At 36.2% G+C, this 23,875-nt stretch overlaps 1 protein-coding gene across 1 annotated transcript in view; it reads left to right on the top strand.

The window, feature by feature from the left end:
* The window catches only part of DACH1 (dachshund family transcription factor 1), a 423,135-nt gene that overhangs the window by 96,333 nt on the left and 302,927 nt on the right, over nt 1–23,875 (top strand). The window lies entirely within an intron of this gene.

The raw sequence follows: 23,875 nt of genomic DNA, 5'->3' as shown, positions 1-23,875 counted from the left end.
ATCTCTATAGTTCACTCACTGCACTCAGGATCATGGAACTGTTCTGCTAGCCCTTTTAAAAAGTGTGTAAACTAGAAACACTTTACTTTCTTGAGGGCACATAGTATATATACATTTTCCATTTTTTTCCAATCACATTTATCAAATGTTTTCATCTTAAGAACAGCAATCGGATAATGTGAAGAATGAATTTTCACTATGTCCTGGCATATCTTACACCTCCCTACCTGCATGGAGCTTCTTCCTGGGCTGGTCATTAGAGAAATGACATCCTTTTAATGGACTTATGCTCATTTCAAAAAGGGAAGACGGACATGAAGTGGTCTATAAGCGATCTTTGTTTTGATTCAGGCATGTCTTATTTCAAGGAGAGCGATGCTGTGAACATAGCTAGCTAGTGATTATGAACATGAAAATAAATCTAGTATCATGATTGAATCATTAGGAGGGAATGCTGGGAGTTTTACTATTAAAATTATTTTAATGAAAATACACTTTTCTGAAAAATTTAATTATATGAAATCCCAAAGTAACACTAACAGTAATAATAGGAATTTCAAGACTTAAACCCATAGAAACTATCACTAAAAAAGCTAAATTTTGCTTAGGAGACAATTATATGTCCTTGAGAAATACTGCTTATTTGCTACTTAAAATGTCCTTAATTTTAAGCAATTGTATTTTTCTCATTGCATTGAAACTTATACAGAAGAAAAAGTGTTAAAGGGCTAGGAAAATATTATTTCATCATTCCTGTTCCATTAGAATTCACTTGGGTGGCTGAGAAAATGGTTTATGGATTAGAGAGAGAAGAACAAGCTAAAACATTTCATACCTTCATCTCTGATAAATTCCCCAAACTCATTCTTTGCATCTGAGCCATAAATAACAACCATGCTTTTTGCTAAAAAGAGCTTTTTTCCTGCACCAGGTCTTTTGTCTTGGAGATGAATGCTATAATAAATTTGAAGTCTTAGGGGGGGCATTGTTTGAACTATAACATTATGGTTTACAACTGTTGCTTCTATTATGAGGAGGATAAAAAGCGACTATGAAGCTTGATCTCTGTCATAGAAATGGATTAATATTTCAGTCTTCAATGTGGGTCAAGTGTGTGATTCTCCCCAAAGCAATTCACCATGATTAATTTTTATTATGTGGGCATTCAGATTCTCTTTATATTCTTATGTATTTGATCCCCCCACTGAATCACTCCTGGAAATACTATAACTTAGATTTGTTCTTTCACATAATAGCAGAGACACATGATTTTTAATTCTTATGAATGTTTTCATAATGCCTTATGGAAAGAAACCTCTAAAATTTCTTTTTGGTTAAAACTATATGAAGAACTTATAGTAGAAAGGTAAGTGATGGTATCAATACTACTGTTATATTAGTTTACGGATAAACAGTATTAAATAGTATGATATTCTAACTGCTAAAGTAGTATAATGTTTTAACTTCCCAGTGATTAAGTAATTAATCATTAGGAAAATAGACTGTCACTGGGAGAAAGAAATGGTACAAAAGAACTGCCTTATCTGAAGGGAGGATCTTGTATGGAAAATAAGATCTTTCTCTGGACTTTTATCATCTTACTCTATCAATCTAACCTATGTTTTTTGCATACATTCTGCAAGATGCTAATCCTCATGAAAGTTTGGAAACAAACTTTTTTCACTCTTACATAAGTGAGAGTTGCCACGCCCCCTTTTCTCAAAAGGAAACTGACCCTTTTTACATATAATTTCATGTATTGAAATTGTTTTCTTTAGGGCTTTTGTTTTTAGGCCGAAACTGTGGCATATGGAAGTTCCTAGGCTACGGGCTGAATCAGAGCTGCAGCTGAGGCCTGTGCCACAGCCACAGCAACACCAGAGCTGCATCTGCAACTACACCACAGCTTTCAGCAAATGCCAGATCCTTAAGCCACTGAGTGAGGCCAGAGATCGAACCTGCATCCTCATGGACACTGCGTCAGGTTCTTAACCTGCTGAACCGCAATAGGAGCTTCTTCTTTAGGTCTTTCACTCGTTTCTAGGTTCTGAGAAATTTAAGGAACTTCAAAATATTATATTTCAGTATTATATTAATAATACTCACAAAGTATTTGTAAGAGCAATTAACAATCTTATATATTTATTTAGAAGTTAATGCGGAGGACCTACTGCCCACCAATCACATACCAGTCATAAATTTAGCTGCTTCAGACTTGTGCCTGCAGGAAGCTTAGCATCTCGTATAGGAGGTTACAGGAGGAAAACTAATTACAATTCCTGGGAACAGGGATGAATAGAGGTTACATGATATTTGGTGCAACTGTATGTAATTTAGTATTTTTAGGTAGTAGGTCTCAAACCTTGTTGCACCTTTGAAAAACCTGGGCTGTTTTTAAAAATATTGATGCCTAGACCCCACCTTATACCACTTAGGTAGGAATCTCATGGGGTGAGTCAGATCAGGTCATTAGATTTTTTTTAATTCTTTGTAGGTAATTATAGATCTTAATGTGCTTCCAGGTTTGAAAGCTGTTCCTCTAGGGCTCAGGGCAGAAAGGGAGGGGTAGAGAGGGTGGAGGGAAGAGGGGAGAAGAGGGGAGGGAAGGGAATTGGGGGAGAAAGTAGGACAGTGGTTATGAGTAAGAACTTTAGGGTTAATCAGAACCTGTTTTAGGCCCTGGCTGTCACTCTCTAATCCTGTGATCTTAGATAAATTATTTATCTCTGGGAACATTACTTATAAAACCAAGAGTTTTAAAACCCACTTCCAAGGGCTGATAGGAAGAGTAAATAAAATAGCATATGAAAGCATTTCGACAGTGCCAGTCAAGCACAAGGACAACTAATATTACTACTGTTTAAAGATGGGCTCGAGTGATAGGGGACAGATCATAAAGGCTCTCATTTACTCTACTGAGTTAGGATTCTATCCTGAAAATATGAGGAAATATTCCTTAGGAGGAAGAATTTAAAGATAGTACATGACCCAACCGAATTTGCATGGTATAAGTAAAACTCTAGCAGCCAAGTAGGGGACAGATTGTAAAGTGTAGTACAAATGGAGACCAAAAGGCTAGTTAGGAGACTGTTTTAACAGACCACATAGAAAATAAATACAGTCTTTACTGGGGCAGTAACCACAGGGATGGAGAAGAGGAAATGGATGTGATAGTTCCTTAAAGGGTAAAACTAATGGAATTTGGTCACAGATTAGATACTTGTTGATGGAAGAGGATGGAAGGAATGGGTGAACTCAAAAGTTAATGTCTTAGAAGTGATTGTTTATATAACTTGATGGATGGCACAGCAGGAATGGTGTACAAAAGGGGGAATTGGGAGAAGACGACAAATTCATGGAGATATTGTACTTGTGGTAACTGTAGAATAGTCAAGTGGTAGTATCCAGAGTTAGATGAATTTTTTGATATGAGTGGGGGATTACTTATTACCTCACTTGAAAATTGGGAATTAGAATGAACGAGTACTCTTGGGTATGAATGAGGCTTTAGACAGAGTGGGAAAACCCAAAAATGGAACTCTGGAAAAACAGGAGAGGATTCGGTGAAAAAAGGAGTCATGGTAAAATATATAAAAAGACATCTAATTACAGTGTTGTTGCAAAATTGAAAACAATATTTTTTTTTAGTGTGAGCAGTTGTTAAGATGCCTAAGAAATCAGTCTACTGAGAATTTTGCTACTCTTCTGTCAGGAGTCAGATATTTACTACATTGGCATATCGTCAAACCCTAAAAAAGAACAGCTCTCACGTATTCATCATATATTTATTGAGCACTTATTATATGCGCAATTATTAGATGCCTGGAGTGAAATGGATCAAACCGATACCCTGGTAAACTACATCCCAAGGCAAACTATTTTCTGGATTCATCACTAGTTTCACTATTATTTTTAGTCTGGAAATTTTGTGGGCTTGTTAATATTTTTTGTGTGCCTTTATTTGAAAATTCCCTTTATTAAGTTATAATGTTTACAGTTCTGTACAATTAAGTATATTGCGATTCTTTGAGTAGGATCTGTGAGTGTATGGTAGTTTTTTGGTCTTTATAACTAATATAATAATACGATAAAGACATTGTTGTAAAAATAAAATTAATTTAAAATTAAGTGTACATAAAGGATTATGTTTTTATGTAGAAAACACAATATAGTTTTTATTTTTATTTATTTATTTATTTTGTTCTTCCACATAAACTTTATTTTTTGGGGCAAGGTTTAATCTGGATATTTTTTATAGTGATTTATATTCTTTCCACTATAGCTGGCTTACAGTGTTCTGTCAGTTTTCTACTGTACAGCAAAGTGACCCAGTCACACATACATATACACATTCTTTTTTCTCACATTATCAGGCTCCATCATAAGTGACTAGATATAGTTCCATTGGTATACAGCAGGATCTCATTGCTTTAAAGTGTTATTAATGTTATTATTTATAGTGGTAATGATACTCTTACTTAAATCATGAGTATTTTCATGTCTTAAATGCTGGTAAGGCCCTCTCTCCGCATCCGGATGCAGAACTCATGGATCTGGCTTTGTGGATGCAGAGGGCTAACATAACTGCTCCACTTTATATAAGGGACTTGAGCATTTGCAGATTTTGCTGTTTGCCAAGGTTCTGGATTGAATGCCCAAGGGATACCAAGGGGCAAAGGCATTTGTTCCACAGCGATTCAGTTTCTATCCCGGTGCCTAAATATTTCCTAAGTGAATGAATAAGTGGATAAAAAATATTGTAATAAGGCAAAGGAGGGCATTTTTGCTCCTGAATATTAATAAAAGGTTAATTTGTATTTTAGATCCAATAATTCTATTAAACTCAAAAAACAACTATTTTGACTGGTATTTTCTGTTGAGCGTAAGTCTTTTTATGTAAATTTCCTGTCACTTATTTTGATTACCAGTTATAAGGCTTACCATTTCTAAATGTTATCTTCTGTGCAAAGACATATAAAAGAATGCCGTCCCCATTAAGACTGGGATAACTTTGATTTAGAGGTCAGTGAAATATTAAGCACTTAAATATTTCACCAAATAAAAAACAACACACCCGAAAAAGCTGAAACATAGCTGGGCCTCTCCTACTTTATATTTTAAATCCATATCATAGGGTTTTAGCACTTATGAACAAAAAGAGATCTTGGAAATAACATATAACTGTCATATTTTATAAACCAGAATGACAAGCTACAAGGTTGTTGAGAGGGCAACCATTGGAACCCAACTGCCTGGATTTCAAATTAGACTTTGATACTTACCAACCGTATGAATCTGGTTAATTGTTAGTTAAATGTTCTGTGCCTCAGTTTTATAATTTAGAAAATGGGTACTATAACATCACATTTAATAAAGCAATCCTGATTATTAAATGAGTTTAATATATATAAGATGTTTCACAAAAAATTCAATTAATAAGGTGCTATACGAGTTCCCTTGTAGTTTAGTGGGTTAAGACTTGATGTTGTCACTGCTATAGCTCGGGTTGCTGCTGTGGCCCATGTTCGATCCCTGGCCAAGGAACGTCCACATGTCTTGGGTGTGACAGAAAAAAAAGTACTACACTTACAAATAAATAAATAGGGATCTCTGTCCCAGGTTCAATCCTATCCCAGCACAGTGGGTTTAGGATCTGGCATTGCTGCTGCTGTGGTATAAATCACAACTGTGGCTTGGATCAGATCCCTGGCCCAGGAACTCCATATGCTGTGGGAAGGCCGAAAAAGAAAATGAATAAATAAATAAATAAGGTGCTTATGTTAATGTTTGTGATGACGATTATGACACTGAGCTTAGAGAGTGTTAGGTCAAAGCAATATATATGAGAGATGATCCCCAGTCTTTAAACCTGTCTTTCCATATCTGTGTTGTGAGCAGTTTTACATACCAGTGATAAACTAGGTATACTTGTTTGTAGTTTTACATGAACTGTAATGATTAGGAAAAATTATATTGTTAATGTGGTTCATAACGATGCCAAATTTTAAATGTAAGATCTTGAAAATAAACCCCTTTCTAAGAGGTATATTTTTAAATCATTTTCTATCACATCATTTTGTATTGTATAGTTCAGGTGTACAGCATTACATATATTTCAAAATGTGTATACACTATAGAGTGAGCTCCATTACGAGTTAGTTACCATCCATCACCACACAGTTGAAACATTCACTTACTTCTTCCACACCAATCCCCGCCCCTCTGATAACCAGTAATCTGTTATCTATAACTATGAGTTTATTTTGCTTAAATTTTGTTTTTGTTTGTTTTAGATTCCACGTATGAATAAAATCATGCATTATTGGAGTTCCTGTCATGGCTCCGTGGTTAATGAATCTGACTAGGAACCATGAAGTTGAGGGTTCGATCCCTGGCCTTGCTCAGTGGGTTAAGGATTTGGTGTTGCCGTGAGCTGTGGTGTAGGTCACAGACATGGCTCGGATCTGGCATGCTGCGGCTGTGGCGTAGGCTGGTAGCTGCAGCTCCGATTAGACCCCTAGCCTGGGAATATCCATATGCTGGGGGTGTGGCCCTAGAAAAGTCAAAAAAATTTTTAAAAATTAGAAAAATCATGCAGCATTTGTATTTCTCTGTCTGACTTATTTTACATAGCATAAAACCCTCAAGGTCTGCCCATTTTTTCACAACTAGCTGGATTTCATTCTTTTTATGGCTGAGTAGTATTCCATTGTAAAAAGTATCACATTTACTTTATTTAAGGATCCTTAGATTGTTTCCATATCTTGGCTTTTTTTTTTTTTTTTTGGTCTTTTTGGGGCCGCACTGGTGGCACATGAAGTTCCCAGGCTAGGGGTGGAATCAGAGCTGTAGCAGCTGGCCTACACCACAGCCATGTCTGCAACTGCAGCCACATCACAGCTCATGGCAATGCTGGATCCTTAACCCACTGAATGAGGCCAGGGATCAAATCTGCGGCCTCATGGATGCTAGTCAGATTTGTTTCTGCAGAGCCAGAAGGGGAACTCCTTGGCTATTTTAAATAGGGCTGCAATGAGCATAGAGGTGCATGTATCTTTTCAACTGAGGGTCTTCATGTTCCTTGAATAACTATTCATAAGTGAAATTGCTGGCTCTTAACGGTAGTTCTGAATCTTTTAGGGAATCTCCATACTATTTGCTATAGTGGCTACAACAATTTACATTCCCAGTAGTGCATATGAGTTTTCTCTTTTCTCCATATCTTCTCGAATATTTGTTATTTCTTTTTAATCACAGCCATTTGGACAGATGTGAGGTGATATTATGGTTTTGATTTTTATTTCCTTGATAATTGGTGATGCTGAGCATCTTTTCATGGGCCTGTAGGCTATGTATATATATATATTTTTTTGGAAAAATGTCTATTGAAATATGCTCATTTTTTATTGTATTGTTTGTGTTTTTATTGTTGTATTTTATGAGTTCTTTTAATATTTTGGATGTTAACCCCTTATCATGTATATTATTTGCAAATTTCTTCTCCGTTTCAGTAGATTGTCTTTTCATTTTGACAGTGGTTCCTTCCTTGTGCAGAAGTTTTTGCTTTTGTTTCCATTGCCCTCAGAGCCACATCCACATCAACATTGCTCAAGACCAGTGTCAGTAGAGTCATGGCTTATGTTTTCTTCTAGGAATTTTATGGTTTACGGTCTTAGATACAAGTCTTCAAAATTTTTTGTGTATGGTGTGTGATAGCTAAATCATTTCTGTCACTTCTTTTCTGTCACTTCATAGCACTTACCCATATTTGATATTTTCTTACTCTCCTCTTTGTTCAGATGTTTAGCTGTAGCATAAATCCAGGATGGTAAAAACTTTACTTGCCTTTTCACACCTAAATGCAGAGGGCCCAGAAAAGTACCCACAATATTGTAAGCTCCCAATAAGATGTGTTAGGTAAGTGAAGGGGTTGCCATAAACTCATCTAATGACATGGAGGGAGTAAATTTGATTTGAACTATACTGAACTAATAGTGCATTTGAAGACATTATTTGATTAAAGTAACAGCCCCTACCTTGTACCAGTTATTTTATCTTGCCAAGTCCTAGTTTTCTGGTCTGTATAATTAATATAGTTAACATGATAATAAAGTCCTTTAAGGTTATGGTGAGGATGAAACAAATTAGTAATTAAGTGCACAGAGCAGCCACTTAATTATCAATATTATTAACAATAACAGTAGCAACACTCTTAACTTAAATCTCTATTTCAGATAATTTATTCGTATACATAATAGCTCTTAAGTCATCTATGCTTTATATATTTTCCTTAATGAAGTTAAGGAAACAGTGTTGAAAATATTACATGTGGCTTTTCCTTGATAATATTCTAAGAATCCTCTATTCTTGTTTTATTATAAAAATTATAAATGCCATACTGTTGTTTAGGTCCTGGCTTCTCAATGTATGGCCCCAAACCAGGAGCATCAGCGTTAAGTGTGACTTTATTCAAAGTGCAGAATCTCAGGCCCCACTCCTTAGGTACTGAATCAGAATCTACATTTTCATGAGCTCCCCTCCCAAGTGACTTGTATGCACATTCATGTTTGGGAAACATTATTGTTAGGTGATATTTTTGAAGGAGGGTAAAGATTCAAGAATCTCAGAGGAAAGGGGAAAAAAAATGCAACTCTTCCTCGCTAAGCCAAGAAAATCCATGTAACTTCCAAAGAAACAATAATTATAGGGTAGTTCAACCTAGCATTGTTAAACTGAGAGCAAAGAGACACCATCTACTGGAGGAGATTTGTTTTTATTACACAACATGGGACCCCTTTGGGTAACCTTTAACAAGTACAGGCAAAATTGCTCTATTATACAAGTTGTACCTTCTTCTGTCCAAAAGAGAGAATTATAAAAGTGTGAAAATATAATGACTATTATCAGAATATTTAATAAGGATAAAATAATAATTTAAGAAAAATGATTCCCCAAAGGACTCAAGATTAGGATTAAAATGAGAGTTAGTATAGCAAAGAGGTAATTCAACATTTGATTAAGGACTTAATCTACTTATCTTTATTCAATTCAGGTTTTTTTCAAATTATTATGATTTGGTGAAATGAGAGTTATTTTTAGATGTTCTTGCCCCAGAGTATAAAGAATAGAAGATACAGGATAAAAGGACATACAATCTGAAGGATTTTAGGTAACATTGATGTAGAGACAAAGGATTATGAACATGATCACGTTATATGCTCTAAGTTTCCTGAATTCAAAGTGCCATGTCAAGAGTCTCTGATGTTTATGGAAAAAAGTTTGAGTTGAATGTGCCAAGTGCATTGCAGATGGATGGGGACTGTGTGATAAAGATGAAGAGATTGAGCTGAAATTGAGAGAAGTAAGGAAAAAGAAAAGAGACAAATAGACTTTAATAATTGAATTGTATTTGGAAAGATAAATTGACCACTAAGGGGGGGGGGGTGGAAACTTCACAAAACTACATCACATCCTTGAGTTCATAAATATGCCAGTATCCATTTTTTCATTATTAGTAGACAAGGCTGTGTCCTTTCCTTTGATGACGGTAACGAGCTCTATGACATTGCCACTTTGAGTTCTTGCTTCATTAGATTGGGTGACTGTTTATTTGAAATTGTAATGAAATATTTACTTTATAGAGCTATAAGGATTAACTGTGATAATTGAGTGAGGCTGATCTGGAGCTTTCAGTGTAATCGGTCCCCCTTGTTTGAATACAGAGAGCAGTGAGAATGAACGAGCAAGTGAGTGTGTTTCTGCCTGTCACTTTCTTTCTACATGTTGCTTTTTCTTCTGGAGATAAGTGGCCCTAATGCTGAACAAATACTGGAAATCAGAAGCCACTGAGAATCATTCCCCTCTCGCTTTCCCATGGCAGCATGATAGACGCTCAATCAAAGAACCCCCTCCTCTCCGCAAAGCAACAATTTTGTCACCACGAGCAAATCCAATTGAAAAGTCCCTTGGCCTGAGAGGAGAACTCCAGTTGTCAGAATCAGCAAACAGAATGAAAAGAACTAAGAGGAGTAAATTGGCACCTGGGGCCGCCGTGGTAGCCTGTGATAGGCTGTGGCATTGTGTTGGGTAGACATTCAGCCATTTTCAGATATAATGGGAGAAATTAATGCAAATGAGTCAATGGAATGAAATGCATTTTAATGCAGATTTGAGGGACTATCCCGAACTGCTTGATAACAAGTCTCTTTAAGAAAAGGCTTACATTGTGAGGACTCATTTTTTCCCCATTTCTTCTCACTAGAGCCTCATAAGGGCCCTTTGTTCTCTAAGTAAACTCTTTCTAAACTATTGACATTGCTCATTTATGTGAATTTCAGATTTTTTTTTTTTTTTTCCCTGACAAAGTAGCCTTGGGTGATCTGGGAAAACGTTAATTGCAAGAGGACAAGGAAAGTGGCTGAAACAAGAAATGCAATCATTAAGTGTAATGTTGCAGTTGTCCATGCCTCATTATAACATGCATACAAGGCAATAAAATGCATGTTTCACAAACAAATCTTTTGACAACTGTAGTTCAAGAGCCTCCAGCTGTCCTGCTTTTTTTTTTTTTAACATCTATTTCTCTTGCTTTAGTAATCATTATTGACGCTTAACTTTGGATTCCCAGAATGGTCTTTCATATTATGCAAGAACGGGAGATTTCAGAGGGTAAAAAGTTTGTTTGTTTTAAAATTTTTAATAATATTTGTTTTCCAAAGTTAACCCGAATTTCTCAGTAATGTTTTGTTTTGAAAATGACACTTAATAGCAGCGGGCGGCATGGGGTGGGAGTGGGAGGTGTCACCTCAATCCCAACAAACAAACAAAGACACTCCTTTCATAAACCAATATTGAAAATATTTAGTCTTCCTTTCTACGAAGTAAAAGCACTAGTTGAAAAATAAGGCTTCATCTTCCACATTTAGGTTCCTTATGTTTTGTCTGGAATATAAATGGCACGTCGTTATTTTTTTAAGGGACAAAAATAGTTAATCAGATGAGAAGGTCATCGAGTGGAAGTGCAGCTTGAAACTGGTGAACTGTCAGACTCATGAGTAAAGCAGTGAGAAAGGAAAAAAAAAAAAAAGGTAACAGATTCAGCATTGTCCAAAAGTTCCAGACCAGTGATTAATGTGTAAGATAATGGACTTGGGAAATGAGTAAACACTCCCCATGCTCCCTGCTTTGTGCTTGAACGACTTGATGACAAGGGCAGAGCAAGGTGAGAATTTAAACAGGACCACAGGAAAAAAAAAAAAAAAAAAAAAAAGACAAAGGCTAGCAGCAACACAGGCGAGGGAGGGGAATTTGTTGGTTTGAGGTGTGGACGGTACATAATAACTTTCTTGAAAACAGGCATTCACTGTGTACTAATTTAAACTTCAACAGGATACAGAATTATTTGTAGAAAGGATGCGCCACTCAGTCATCTTTTAATAGAGCAGGTATTTATACTTGTTTTCATTTATTTGTTAACTTCAGCAGGCCCATTAAGAATTGAGATACATTTTCCTGTTTAGATGCATCATGCTCAGGAAGAGAGGATACTGTATTTTCATTAAATGCTGCATTCCAAGGTATTTCAGGCTACAACTTAAAGAAGAATCTAAACACATTTGGGGGTATATTTCTACATAAAGATCTCAGGACCTAAATGCATGTCTCTTTGTTTTACCACATGTCTTAGAAGTCTATCACTTGAACTTACACTTTCTTGACTGTGTTGAAGGTCTTTCAATGTATGTGACATTTTTTTACAAAGATGAAACTGGGCTGTGTTCTGTTTCTCAGTTCTCTTTTCCTGTGTTTCTTTAGGTACCTGCAGAGATGGTTTTCACTCTTTTTCACAGTTTATCAGTGGCTTAAAACATTACATTTCCCGATCCTTTACATGAAAATGTATTTCTGCTTCTGCTAATCTATTTTCAATCCTCATATCACACCTGATACACACTGAGTGTTTGTCAGTATCTAAGGAAAAACTGGCAATTTCTTTGGACAGTGGTTACTTACTACCTTAAGTCCTGTTTAACAAACTCTGGTTCTTAATTCTGTGTGTACTGTTAATGATTTTAATCATAAATTAATACTATGTTTATACTTAGGTTTCTTTCAGTTATAGAAACACAGCTTCACTTACACTTATGTTTCTATGTATTTTGTACATTAAATCCTTAACGTAGAATTTGAGGTTGCATCTTCCTAAATCTCTTGTATTGATTCAACCCTGAAAAGCCTGATGGTAGAAATTCTGTTGTCATGATCCACAACTGACTTGGTGCTTTCAAACCACTTTTAAAAATGATTTTCGTTTCTCAACAATAGACCTGTGAGATTGGTATTATTAAACCCATTTGAGTGATTAGAAAAAAAATCAGAAAGTAAATAATTTGTCAGGCTAGACAGCAAGGACTCCATAGAACTAGGACTTGGCCACTGATCCATGCTATTTTACGAAAGCCCCAAAGACTATGCTTATAAAAATCAAATAATATCCTTCTGTTGCTCTTGCTTTAGTGCTTTTGGCATTTGGGGCATTAAAATAGTTTTTCTTAATTTTTCTTTTGATCCTGAGTCTTGAATTACTATGTATTGATTTAAGTGATATTTTAACATTTAATTGAATGCGTGTTTATTATGAGTTACTGAGGCATAATATTAATTATTCAAGCTAAATAAACTATTTTTGCTTTATGTCAATAATGAGCCCTTTCAAAAATCTTCAAATGTGTGATACATTTTCACTGGAACTTTTAATACCTATTCCTCATGTTTTATGCATTGAATTTTATTAACGAGTAATCAGACAGTGGCAGTATATGAGTTTTTGGTTACAAATATGTTATGTGTGCCATTATTTTTCCTGATCCTTCAAATTCACTATGTCATTCTCACGAGCACAAAGCAGCCATGCTAGCCTATTTCCAATTTGGCATTTCCATAATAATCAGATATCTGGTCCTTCTTAGTTTAAAACAGACTTTCTAAAAGTGTTCTGAAAGTTATGAATGTTCATTTCTTTTAGAAAGTCAGTCCCGAGTTTCAGGTCTTTCTCTTAAGTATACTATCTTTCTGAAGTTCTTTATTTCTTTTTTTTTGTCTTTTTTTTTTGTCTTTTTGTTGTTGTTGTTGTTGCTATTTCTTGGGCCGGTCCCGCGGCATATGGAGGTTCCCAGGCTAGGGGTTGAATCGGAGCTGTAGCCACCGGCCTACGCCAGAGCCACAGCAATGCCAGATCTGAGCCGCGTCTGCATACACCACAGGTCACGGCAACGCCGGATGGTTAACCCACTGAGCAAGGGCAGGGACCGAACCCGCAACCTCATGGTTCCTAGTCGGATTCGTTAACCACTGTGCCACGACGGGAACTCCTGAAGTTCTTTATTTCTACTTTACCCTAAAGCTTATTGCTTGGTATTATAATTATCTCTCTTTATATCAATCTTCCTCATTAGACTTTAAGTTCGTTCAGGTAGAGGGACCTTTGTCTCTATCTCAATCTTTATTTCTTTGATTCCTAGTAGAGTGTCCACGACAGAGTTGCTACGCAGCATAACATCTTTGGAAATAAAATATTTTTTCTGTTGTTTGGAAAACTAATCCTAAACCATAACCTAAGTCCTTTCAGTAATCTGAGAAAGTTCAAACATAGTTCTAAAATGCTCACAAGTGATAAAAGTGGATGTTCAACTGTCTAAACTGCAAAATATTAGAAAATATATATGGACTCCATAGTAACTGAGACCCTAGTACAACTGCTAAATGTCCTGTTTAGGCACTTAAGGATTTTTTTTTTTTTTTTTTCCATTTTTGGCTGCCCAGTGGCATATGAAGTTCCCAGGCCAAGGATCAGATCCGAGTCCCAGTTGTAACCTACACTGTAGCTGCAGCAACCGTGGATCCTTTAACCCACTGTGTTAGGCCAGGGATTGAACCTGCATTCTGGTGCGGCAGAGCCGCCACCATCCCATTGAGCCACAGCGGGAACTCCAGGCACTTACGGATTTTTGAATTGAAATAATTTAACATTTTTCTTTAACATTTCACACTTTAGTGTTTTTTGCCTCTTTCTGACTCATCTAATAAACTGCGGATCCGTAAGGAATATCCATTCTATTCTTTCCCCAAAGTGTAATAATTGAGAAGGTATTTACATATATTTGTTTCTAATGATTAAAACAAATACATTTATGATTGAAACAAATACATTTGAAATTATGTGAAAGGAAGAGGGTAGCTCTATTGAATTTGAAGACTGAATATACAACTTCATCTCTGTTTTTAGACATTAATTTGTGGAATGCAGTATCTCATATTTTTTCTTTATTTTTATTTTCTATTAAAGTATAGTTGATTTATAATGTTGCACCAGTTCCTGCTGTATAGCAAAGTGACCCAGTCATACATACACACACACACACACATGCCTTTTATTTTATTTTATTTTTTTGTCTTTTGTCTTTTTTAGGGCCGCACCTGTGGCATATGGAGGTTCCCAGGCTAGGGGACGAATCAGAGCTGTTGCTGCCAGCCTATGCCACAGCCACAGTAATACCAGATCCGCCTCTTCGATCTACACCACAGCTCACGGCAATGCCAGATCCTTAACCCACTGAGCAAGACCAGGGATTGAACCTGCAACCTCATGGTTCCTAGTCAGATTCATTTCCACTGCACCACGACGGGAATTCCCTTTTTTTTTTTTTTTGTCTTTTCCTTTTCTTATATTATCTCCCATCATGGTCTATCCCAGGAGACTGGATATACTTCCCTGTGCTATAGGGACCTCATATTTTTAAAGATACATGTGTAGAAATGGATGGCTACCTTATTTGCTCTTCTTCTACCAGACCGAAAGTTAGGATGCACACATTCTACCCAAGGTCCTACTGCTTAGTGGCCTTGAAACTTCTCTGAACCTCAGTTATGCCATTTGTAAAAATGAAACAAATTCAACTTAACTATACCACCAACACTGAGACCTTGAGAAGGTGAGTCACATTTCTGGGCCTCAGTGTTTCCCACTGCAAAAGGAGACATGTGAAATTAATTGCAAGCTTTGCTGAGAGTAACAAAATTAACACCCATTTCGTCTGGTGCACTGTTGTAGCTACTTAAATTTAAGGAGTACAATTCCAGTGAAAATAGCTATTTTCATATCTTTTCATGAGCATTGCTCTTCTGATGAGGGTCTATGTTTAAGCATCTTAAATATATAACAGCTGTAGTGTTTAAAATATCTTTCTGTTTTTTCAGTTCACATGGTATGTTAATAAATGTCCATAAAATAAACATATCTTTCTTGTTATGCCATACTTAGCTGATGTCTCCTTTACAGAAATTAGCTGCATGAACTGGTAACTCGTGGTAATTCATGGTTACTCTTTTGAACAGGCTTATTCAATAATAGCCAAATCAAGTGTTTCTAGGTAACATCTCAGTATGTATAATTATCCTGAAGATGATAAAACAAAACTCAGAGACAAAGTTAATCATTTTTGTTGCTAATTTTCAAAGAGGAGATTAAGATATGCAGTATTTTATGAACATTATTTCCTTGTCTTTTCATCCTTCTACAGGATGAAAACAGAATTATTTTAAGTGTGATGCGAGCAAAGGACAAAATGACATTTAATGATTGGCAACCCATTTGCCTCATTCTCCTACCTCTTTGTTTTTATCCTGTTCATCACACTTGCCTGCAGCATGATGAATTACCAGAGAGGGGAGTGTTCCATGTTTTGCCAAGTTGTGATGTACTCTATATTTGTGACATTTCTTCTGGCCGTGTCTGAAAGATATAATTTGGCCTATATTTGTCTTAAATTGAATATTTTTTAAGAATTTCATGAAATATTTTAGGAAATGTGAGACACCCTGGGGTATTACAAAATCTGGGCTGGGAAGCACTGGCCCAGAGAATGGTTACTAAATTCTGACAGCTGTTGGGTCAACTGGCTAAGCCATTTAACCTCCATAAAGCTCATTTTCCTTATCTGTAAAACAAAACTCTTAGTGCTGACCTACTTCATGGTTCAGGTTGGCAGACTCAGAAAATATTGGGAGTAATCATCCCCTTGGAAGTATTAACTCCTGCGTGTCACAAAGAATTCACCCAGCACAGGGGGAGATTCCTCAGTGAGTGGCAGCAAAGGGGCCAAGAGGGAATAAACTATTCCTTGCAACTGGGCAGGAGCTGTGAAGACAGTCTCAGATTTTAAGAGCGATTACTTGAGGATCATCACATTAGGATCTCTGGGTGGTGCCAGAAGGAAAATGGGCATGGTAAGAAAGGAAATGAAATTCCCCCATAAAGCATGAATAAAACAGTATGTGTGTGTGTGTGTGTGTGTGTGTGTATGTATGTATGTATATATATACATTTAATTTTATTAGAGTATAGTTGACTTATAATGTTGTATTAGTTCAGGTTGTCAAGCAAAGTCAATCAGTTATTTATACTATATCTGTTCTTTTTTCCCATAGAGATTATTACAGAACATTAAGTGGGCCTTCCTGTCTGTACCGTAGGTCCTTATTTGTTAGCTATTTTATATATGTAGTGTGTTAATCCCATCTTCCCTGTTAATCTAGTCCCTCACCCCCCACTTCTGCACTTTCCCCTTTGGTAAGCATAAGTGTGATTTCAAAATCTGTTAGTTTGTTTCTGTTTTATAAATGAATTCTTTTGTATCATTTTCATTCGATTCCACATATAAATGATATCATATGATATTTGTCCTTCTCTGTCTGACTTACTTCACTTAGTATGATAATCTCTAGGTCCATCTGGAACTTTATTTCAGGAAGTAATTATTTATTTCACTGAAACAGGATATGAAAAGAAAAGGGAGAAAATGAGGAAGAGAAAAGCACTCCAGTGGAAATGAACAGAGTGATTAAAGAAGATGGTAATCACAAGTCAAATGATAGCAGATTAGGTGGCTTCTGACTTAGCATGTGATGTTATTGACTTCTCCTTGTACCTGTGGCCTCAACAAATTAGAGTACTTTGAAGCAATAAAACCTTTAGTCATATTTTGACAGTGATATTAAAGTTGCTTGTATTACTTTTGTGTGATTGGTACATGTAGCCACGACTGTTTCTTCTATAGTAGGTAAGAACTCTTGACAGCTTGCTCCTTGGTGGGTCTTGCTAAGCATGGGTAGCTGATCACAACGACTTTGATTTTCAAAAGGGGATATGGAATAATCCGAAAAAGAATAAACTCTCACAGATAATTTAGAATTGGTTATATTTCACATGCTCCAAATGTGAAAAGTTTTAAAGCTCTCTTCTCACTTGCAGAGGGAGGAAGGCAGCCTAGTAGTAAAATATCCAATACAATTTTCTCTAAACTGATGCTAGAACAATGTCAGCAATCTATGAATGTTTCTGTTGTTTCGGATTTGGGGTGTACTTTATTCTTTTAATATCTGGATAAAATGATAACAACAGACCTTTTAAAAACTTGCATACTTATTGCTTTAAGCTATTACATCTTCTAGCAGATGTTGAAATAAAGATTAGCCATTTTTTGCATGTGGCGGTGCACGAACCTTTTAAGGGATCTATGAATTATTGCTTTGGTTCAGCATGAGTGCAGTAAGAAGAAATGTACCTCATCTGTAATACACTGTGTAGACTAATATCAGCTCCTTTTTTCTTATATTGCAGCGAGATATTGATCTGGTAAAATGGTACCATATTGGAGCTGTCTGTTGTGGTATTCATCATGCTGTCACATCCCGAGTGCCTTGGAGTTATTGGAAAGTGGAATTGAGAGAGTTCTGTCATTTGGTGTGACAATCCATTCACAGGACAGTCACCACAATATTTGCAGTGGTTTGCTTATTTTTCTAGCTGGGCTAGCTTCACCTTTGTAACAAGGCCTTTCTATTGTCCTATGCATAGTGGTATTAATAGGTCAGGTTTAACTGTTCTCTGGCTTGTCTTCCTGGTAAAACATGGTTCTTTTCTAGTCACTGCTCACACCTGCTGCCTGTCTCCATGCTAATGCATTGGGCTCATTCCTACGGGACCAGTATCTGACTGTAGCTTCCAGGCCCTTAGGCTTTTATCTGATGGTGATGAGGAGGTAAAAGATGAACTTTTGTAGGTAGAAAGCTCTTTGTTTCTTCCCACACTAAAGTATCAGTTAATGCTAAAAGAGCTTTCAAAAATATAAAAAGATACTGTCAATCTTCAATGACTAGATTAAACAGTTTGAATGGATTATTTTTGTTTTGGATTCTTGCCGGCAACCTGATGATTTTAGTAGAATGTCATGTTTTCTAAAAAAAGCAACAATGAAAGATTTTGTTTGGGGAAATAATTATTATCTACTAAAGAGTGTTAATACAAAATGTATAAAGTGTTGATCATCTTTAGAAGGAGAAGTTCCTAAAATTCTCAGGCATAGAAATTTCAGCTGTAGCTAAGTGACTGAGCAAGGAAAAAAAAGGGAGACAGTTTCCCAGTTTGTAGGGGCTTAAATGTAATTTAAAAAGTTGAATAATGTCAGAGGAGGTGACTATTTTGATAGACATTAATGTAAAAATTATGGCTGCTGGAAACCAAGACTATGGTACTTTGGAAAAAGTATACTTTAAAATTGGCAGTTGAATAGAACTAAATATGCGAATATATTATATGTTTAACATATGATTGTGAGCTATTGTTAATACGCATTCACAATGAGCACTGTGATAGTTCAGAAGGAACCTTTAGAGCACTTATGAGCTATGAAGTGAATTGATATTCAGAGTTATTCATGTTTTCTATGTTATTCTTCAAAATGTCCACTTATTTGCCATTTTGCTTTAGGAAGAGTAAAACCTCCAAGAAGATGATAGCATTTCAGTGACTCATCTATTCTTTCCCTACCCAGTATTTTGATTTATATCATATTTCTTATAAAGGAAATGCTAAAAGAATCACAAAAGCAAGAATGAGATTTTTCAAATCACAATTAACAATGGCTGTAAATTTGAGGTTGCGTAATGGTAGAATTCACTTCTAAAGTCTTTAAATAGAAAAAGTAAGAAGACAGTATCAAAAGCTGATCACAGTGACTGTGTAAGTTTTGAGTAGAAATACTGATTTTTCATCTCAGTGATATATTTGGCTTAGTTTGCCTTATTGCCCAATATGAAATGAGGTGTACTATTGTAATGGGTGAGAAACCATAAAATTTCATATTCTGTTGTTGACCTATAATCTGTTGTTACAAGATTATATTAGTGTTTGTCTTCTTACTTTCCCATTGACTCTGCTGCTGTACATTTTTGAGGACACATTTTTTTTCAAGACGATTTATATACACTGCACCTAACATCAGGACACGCTAGAGGTGTCAGTTTATTTATTTCAAGTGAATCCACATGTTAAATTATTACCATTTGGTCACAATTATAAGGTACCATCATAAAATAATTTTTATATCATATGGAGGATTTAGGTCAACAAGCTCTTCCCTTATTAAAAAGGGCAGAATAGTAATGCTTTTGGCAAAGCCATTACTGTGCTCGCTGTGTTCACTAGAATGGACAGAAATAGAACATCACTGTCCTCTGTAAACAGTTTCAATTTGATCTGTGTACATGATAAAAATCTTGGCTTCTCAATGCATTTAGGTGCTGTCATAGCTGTTGTTGCCAAATAAGAATGCAGTGTGATGTTATTATAGTAAACAGCACTTAAGCACAGCTGGCAGAATTGATCAGGGCCACATTAGAGTGAACTTCAACAGATGACTGACGCAGCAGAAACAATAACTGAATATGCAAACAGTTCTTGCAGTGAATGCTCTGGGGATCAGGCACCATTATTTTTGACTTTGAACAGGGAAAAGGGGCAGATTTGCAACCTCCTTCCATACAGAAGGGTTCTGGGTATTATGTAAACATCTGACGGCCATTTATAATGCTGGTTCAGTTACAATGCAAGACTGTAGTTTCCCCTGACTATTTACATTCCATTAATTATTAAAGGAGAAAAACATAAACATCAGATAACTTTGTTTAATGTTTCACATAGGTTTTTTTTTTTTTTGGAGCCCTCTTTTTTCAATTAATGTTAGTCATCAAGAATTGCTGGTTTAACTTGGACAGCAATGTGTGTGTGTTACATGGATGATTCCCACCCCTTCCCCTAATTCTTGCAAGAGGTCATGATGGGAACTACATATTGTTGTTTTATGATTGTAGTGATTGAATTCTTAAGAGTAAATAATGCAGAAATAGCGGATAACATTTATTCATGATATTTCTTTTATTCTTGGTTTTCAGGTCAGTTTACATTCTGCTAATTATTAAAAATATGAAAAAGCCACTCAAATAATAGTGAGAAAAATTAAATTCAACAGCACTTTTATTTCCCACTTCAGCATTGAATTATTGAATTCTAAATAAACAGTTTGCATTTTAAAGCAAAATTAAACCATTATTTCTTTATAATGCGCACCACTTAAGACACATGCTAAATAAAACTGTACATTAAAGTACAATTTTATTAAGTTATTAAGTGGTCCATTTCCTTGCAATGCTATCTTTTCCCATATATTTTGTTGGGTCATTAATTTCTCTTTCATTTATTCATCCATTCATATAAATGGATGCATTTATTAATTAGAGAAACATAGGTGTGGCATTGCAGCAATGTAAGGTACAGTTCTTTAGCCCAAGGATTAAGACGGCAATCAAAAATAAATAATTATTACATGGTGGGGTTAATGGTTGCTATTGGCATGCAGAGACATGGTATCTCAAGAAGTTCCAGAATATCGGGGAAAGCTTCCTGGAGGAGGTAGACCCTAAGAATGAATCAGAAGTAGGAATGAGAGGAAGGAGTGGAGTGTTGCAGGAAGGGGAAGAGCATAAAATGAAAGCAGGGATGAAAGGGAATATGACATAGTCATGAATTCTGTATACTATTCATGCTCAACAGAGTCTAACACATAGTAGTTATTTCCATTAATAGTTGTTTGCAAGCATAAACTTTTGAGTTAGGGAAAGCTGTTTATTTATGTCTTCAAGTTGGCTATATTCATCACTGCTGGACACCTTCCTTTCGCCATTTATCTACCCCTTGCTCTCTGTGAATTTTCTCACTCTCCTCAGGAATAGGTCTAATGAATTCACATTTAGAAGAATAATTTTGTATTGTGGAAGGCCAGGAGCAGCTCTCTAATGTGCAGGACCCAGCGCAAAATGAAAATATGGGGCCCCTATTCAAAGATTAGTAAGAATTTCAAGATGGCAGCAGCGCACATTAAGCTAAGCCCTAGATCCTTCTGAATATGGGTTCCTGTGGATAGCATGTGGCTTGAAAAGCCATGTAGTCTCAAAATCCTCAGCTTCCCACTTGTTTGCTTCTTACCTCCCACTCTCATGGTGCTTGTTTTGTATAGTGCACTATAATGATGGGGGTGGTGCTGTTGTGAGCCTTAGTGATAAGGCCCGTAGTCGGGTTCAGAGAGCGGTAAAAATGACTTACACTTTCCCCCGTGTTGTTCCTTTCAACAATATTTATATTTTATCAGTGAGATATGTTTCACATCTGAGTAGTGATTTAATTGTGCATTTAAAAGACATTCTTGGAATGCTCTCATGTGAAAGAAAGACACAAGAAAAAAAACTGTGGTAATAATAGCTACAATAATAATAGTTCATATTTATTGAGAGCTTACTGTATGGGAGGTACTGTGCAAGGTGCTGGCATTTGCAGAATTTTCCATCACTCATTTGGTGTGTTCACCGCAGCTGTTATCTGACATGTTCAACTTTCTCTTAACAAACTGAAGTAAAAATCTAAAATGTGTTCTAAAATTATTCATTCAAGAGAAAATAGTCATTGTACATTTTTAGGTAAATTGAAATCTCAATATTTTGCTTGGTATGTAGGTGTTTGGATTTTGGATTGGTGAACAGGAAAAAATAAGAAAAGTTTCAAGTAATGAGGTATCTAGTTTGTGTAATTTTCACATGTCAGGTAAAATAAAGATGAATTAGTGAAATGTAATGATGCTGTGAAAAATTGAAAATTGCACATTGCTGAGGAGAATGTCTTGCGTATTTTTAAAGTGTTTGCATTATTATGCATACTAATAAAAAAGCACTGGTCTTTGAAACTATGGGAAACATGTTTCTGATCAGTTTGCACCGGGCAGAGACATCCAGCATCTGAGAGTGGGGGCTGCTGTAGCAGTAGATTGAGAGGATCTTTATCCACTTATCTCCATCCAATGATGCTTCCACATTGATCCTCACGGTAGAGTATGAAAGGATTGACCTGACTGGAAGCTTCACCAGAAACATCATCCTGGTAGGGCAAGCAGCCCTTCCTCCTGATTTCCCCTAAGTAGATTTCCCCGTTTATAACTAAGAGGCTAAACTTCTCTTTCTTCATCTGTAAATGATCTCCAAGTGCTTTTTCCTCTAAAAATTCTTTTAGCTGCTACATACAGTGATCAACTTTTGGGCTTTAGCATATGGTCTCAAGGTTGTACTTCATGCTACTTTCTTTGTCTTGGCAAAGACATTGCTGTCTTGCTTTAGTGCACTTTGTTTTTCTACCTCGATATTGGTTTTTTTTTTTTTTTTTCCTTTTTTGCTCCTTAGGGCTGCACCTGTGGCATATGGAGGTTCCCAGGCTAGGGGTCAAATCAGAGCTGTAGCCGCCGGCCTACACCTCAGCCACAGCAACACCAGATCCAAGCCACATCTGTGACCTACACCACAGCTCACGGCAATGCCGGATCCTTAACCCACTGAGCAAGGCCAGGGGTCGAACCTGCGTCCTCATGGATGCTAGTTAGATTTGTTAATCACTGAGCCATGATGGGAACTCCTACCTTGATATTATTTTATGGCTTTTTTTTTTGAGATTTCATCCACTGAATATGTTTCACTCCTTATTAATCTGTACCAATGGGTGTGTGAAGCCTAGTCAGTGATAAATTTGAAGTTTAATTTGGACAGCAAAGTTATCTGAAATTTACTTAATCTTTTTGTGCTCGAGCTGTTCCCCAATGTTCTCCCTCTTGCTTTTTGCTTCTCCCCAGAATGGCTGTTTACTAGGCAGGGTTATCCTTAGACTGGGTGAGCCTTTTATAAAACCAAGAATGTGGGAGTTGACCAGGGTGGTCCTGAAATTCTTATGTGAAATATTCCTGGCTTCATTCTGAGAAAGTTGCTCTAGTGCCATACAAGGGCCCACTAGGACATAATTCAGTTCGAATCCTTAGGGAAATGAGGCTTTGAAGGTAGAACTCAAATGTCCTGCTTCCTCTCCTGGACCCAGGAGAGACACTCTCAAGGTAAATACAGCTCCTGAATTTATCTAAACCAAACATATAGTGAAGATTGTCCTAGAATCCCCTAGGGCATCCCCATGTGCCGAACAGCTTGGGCATAAGCACTTTTTTGGCAGGCAAGCTTGATTGTAATAATATTTATTTATTAATCCTACACAGTGTGCTGACTAAAATCACACAATTTAGTTTTGTACCTCATTGCTGTACATATTTTGAAGTGTAGGCGACGTTTTCCTATAAAAGCTATTTACTGAATAAAACATTTTTATCATATAGCTATTCATATATACAAATATATAAATATTACAGATAAATAGATAAATGCAAAAATAGTGTTTACATTTACATATATAACTTCTCAATGCATGTGTGCTGCTAGAGAAATGTGTACTTCAAAAAGCTGAATCTTTTGGGGAGGAAGTATTTACTGCACATTATTTACAGTAGATGTTAAAATGTACTTAAGTAAGTCAATTGACTATAAATTGACATAGTTTTAGTTTGTAATTAGTGAGACTGTTAGAGGAGTCTTACTGCTTTTGTGAAGGACCCAGAAACTG

This window comes from Phacochoerus africanus, chromosome 13, assembly GCF_016906955.1.
Source record: "Phacochoerus africanus isolate WHEZ1 chromosome 13, ROS_Pafr_v1, whole genome shotgun sequence".
Classification (NCBI taxonomy): Eukaryota; Metazoa; Chordata; class Mammalia; order Artiodactyla; family Suidae; genus Phacochoerus; species Phacochoerus africanus.
The sequence above is the reverse complement of the archived record's forward strand: the minus strand, read 5'-3'. Positions and strand labels throughout refer to the sequence as shown.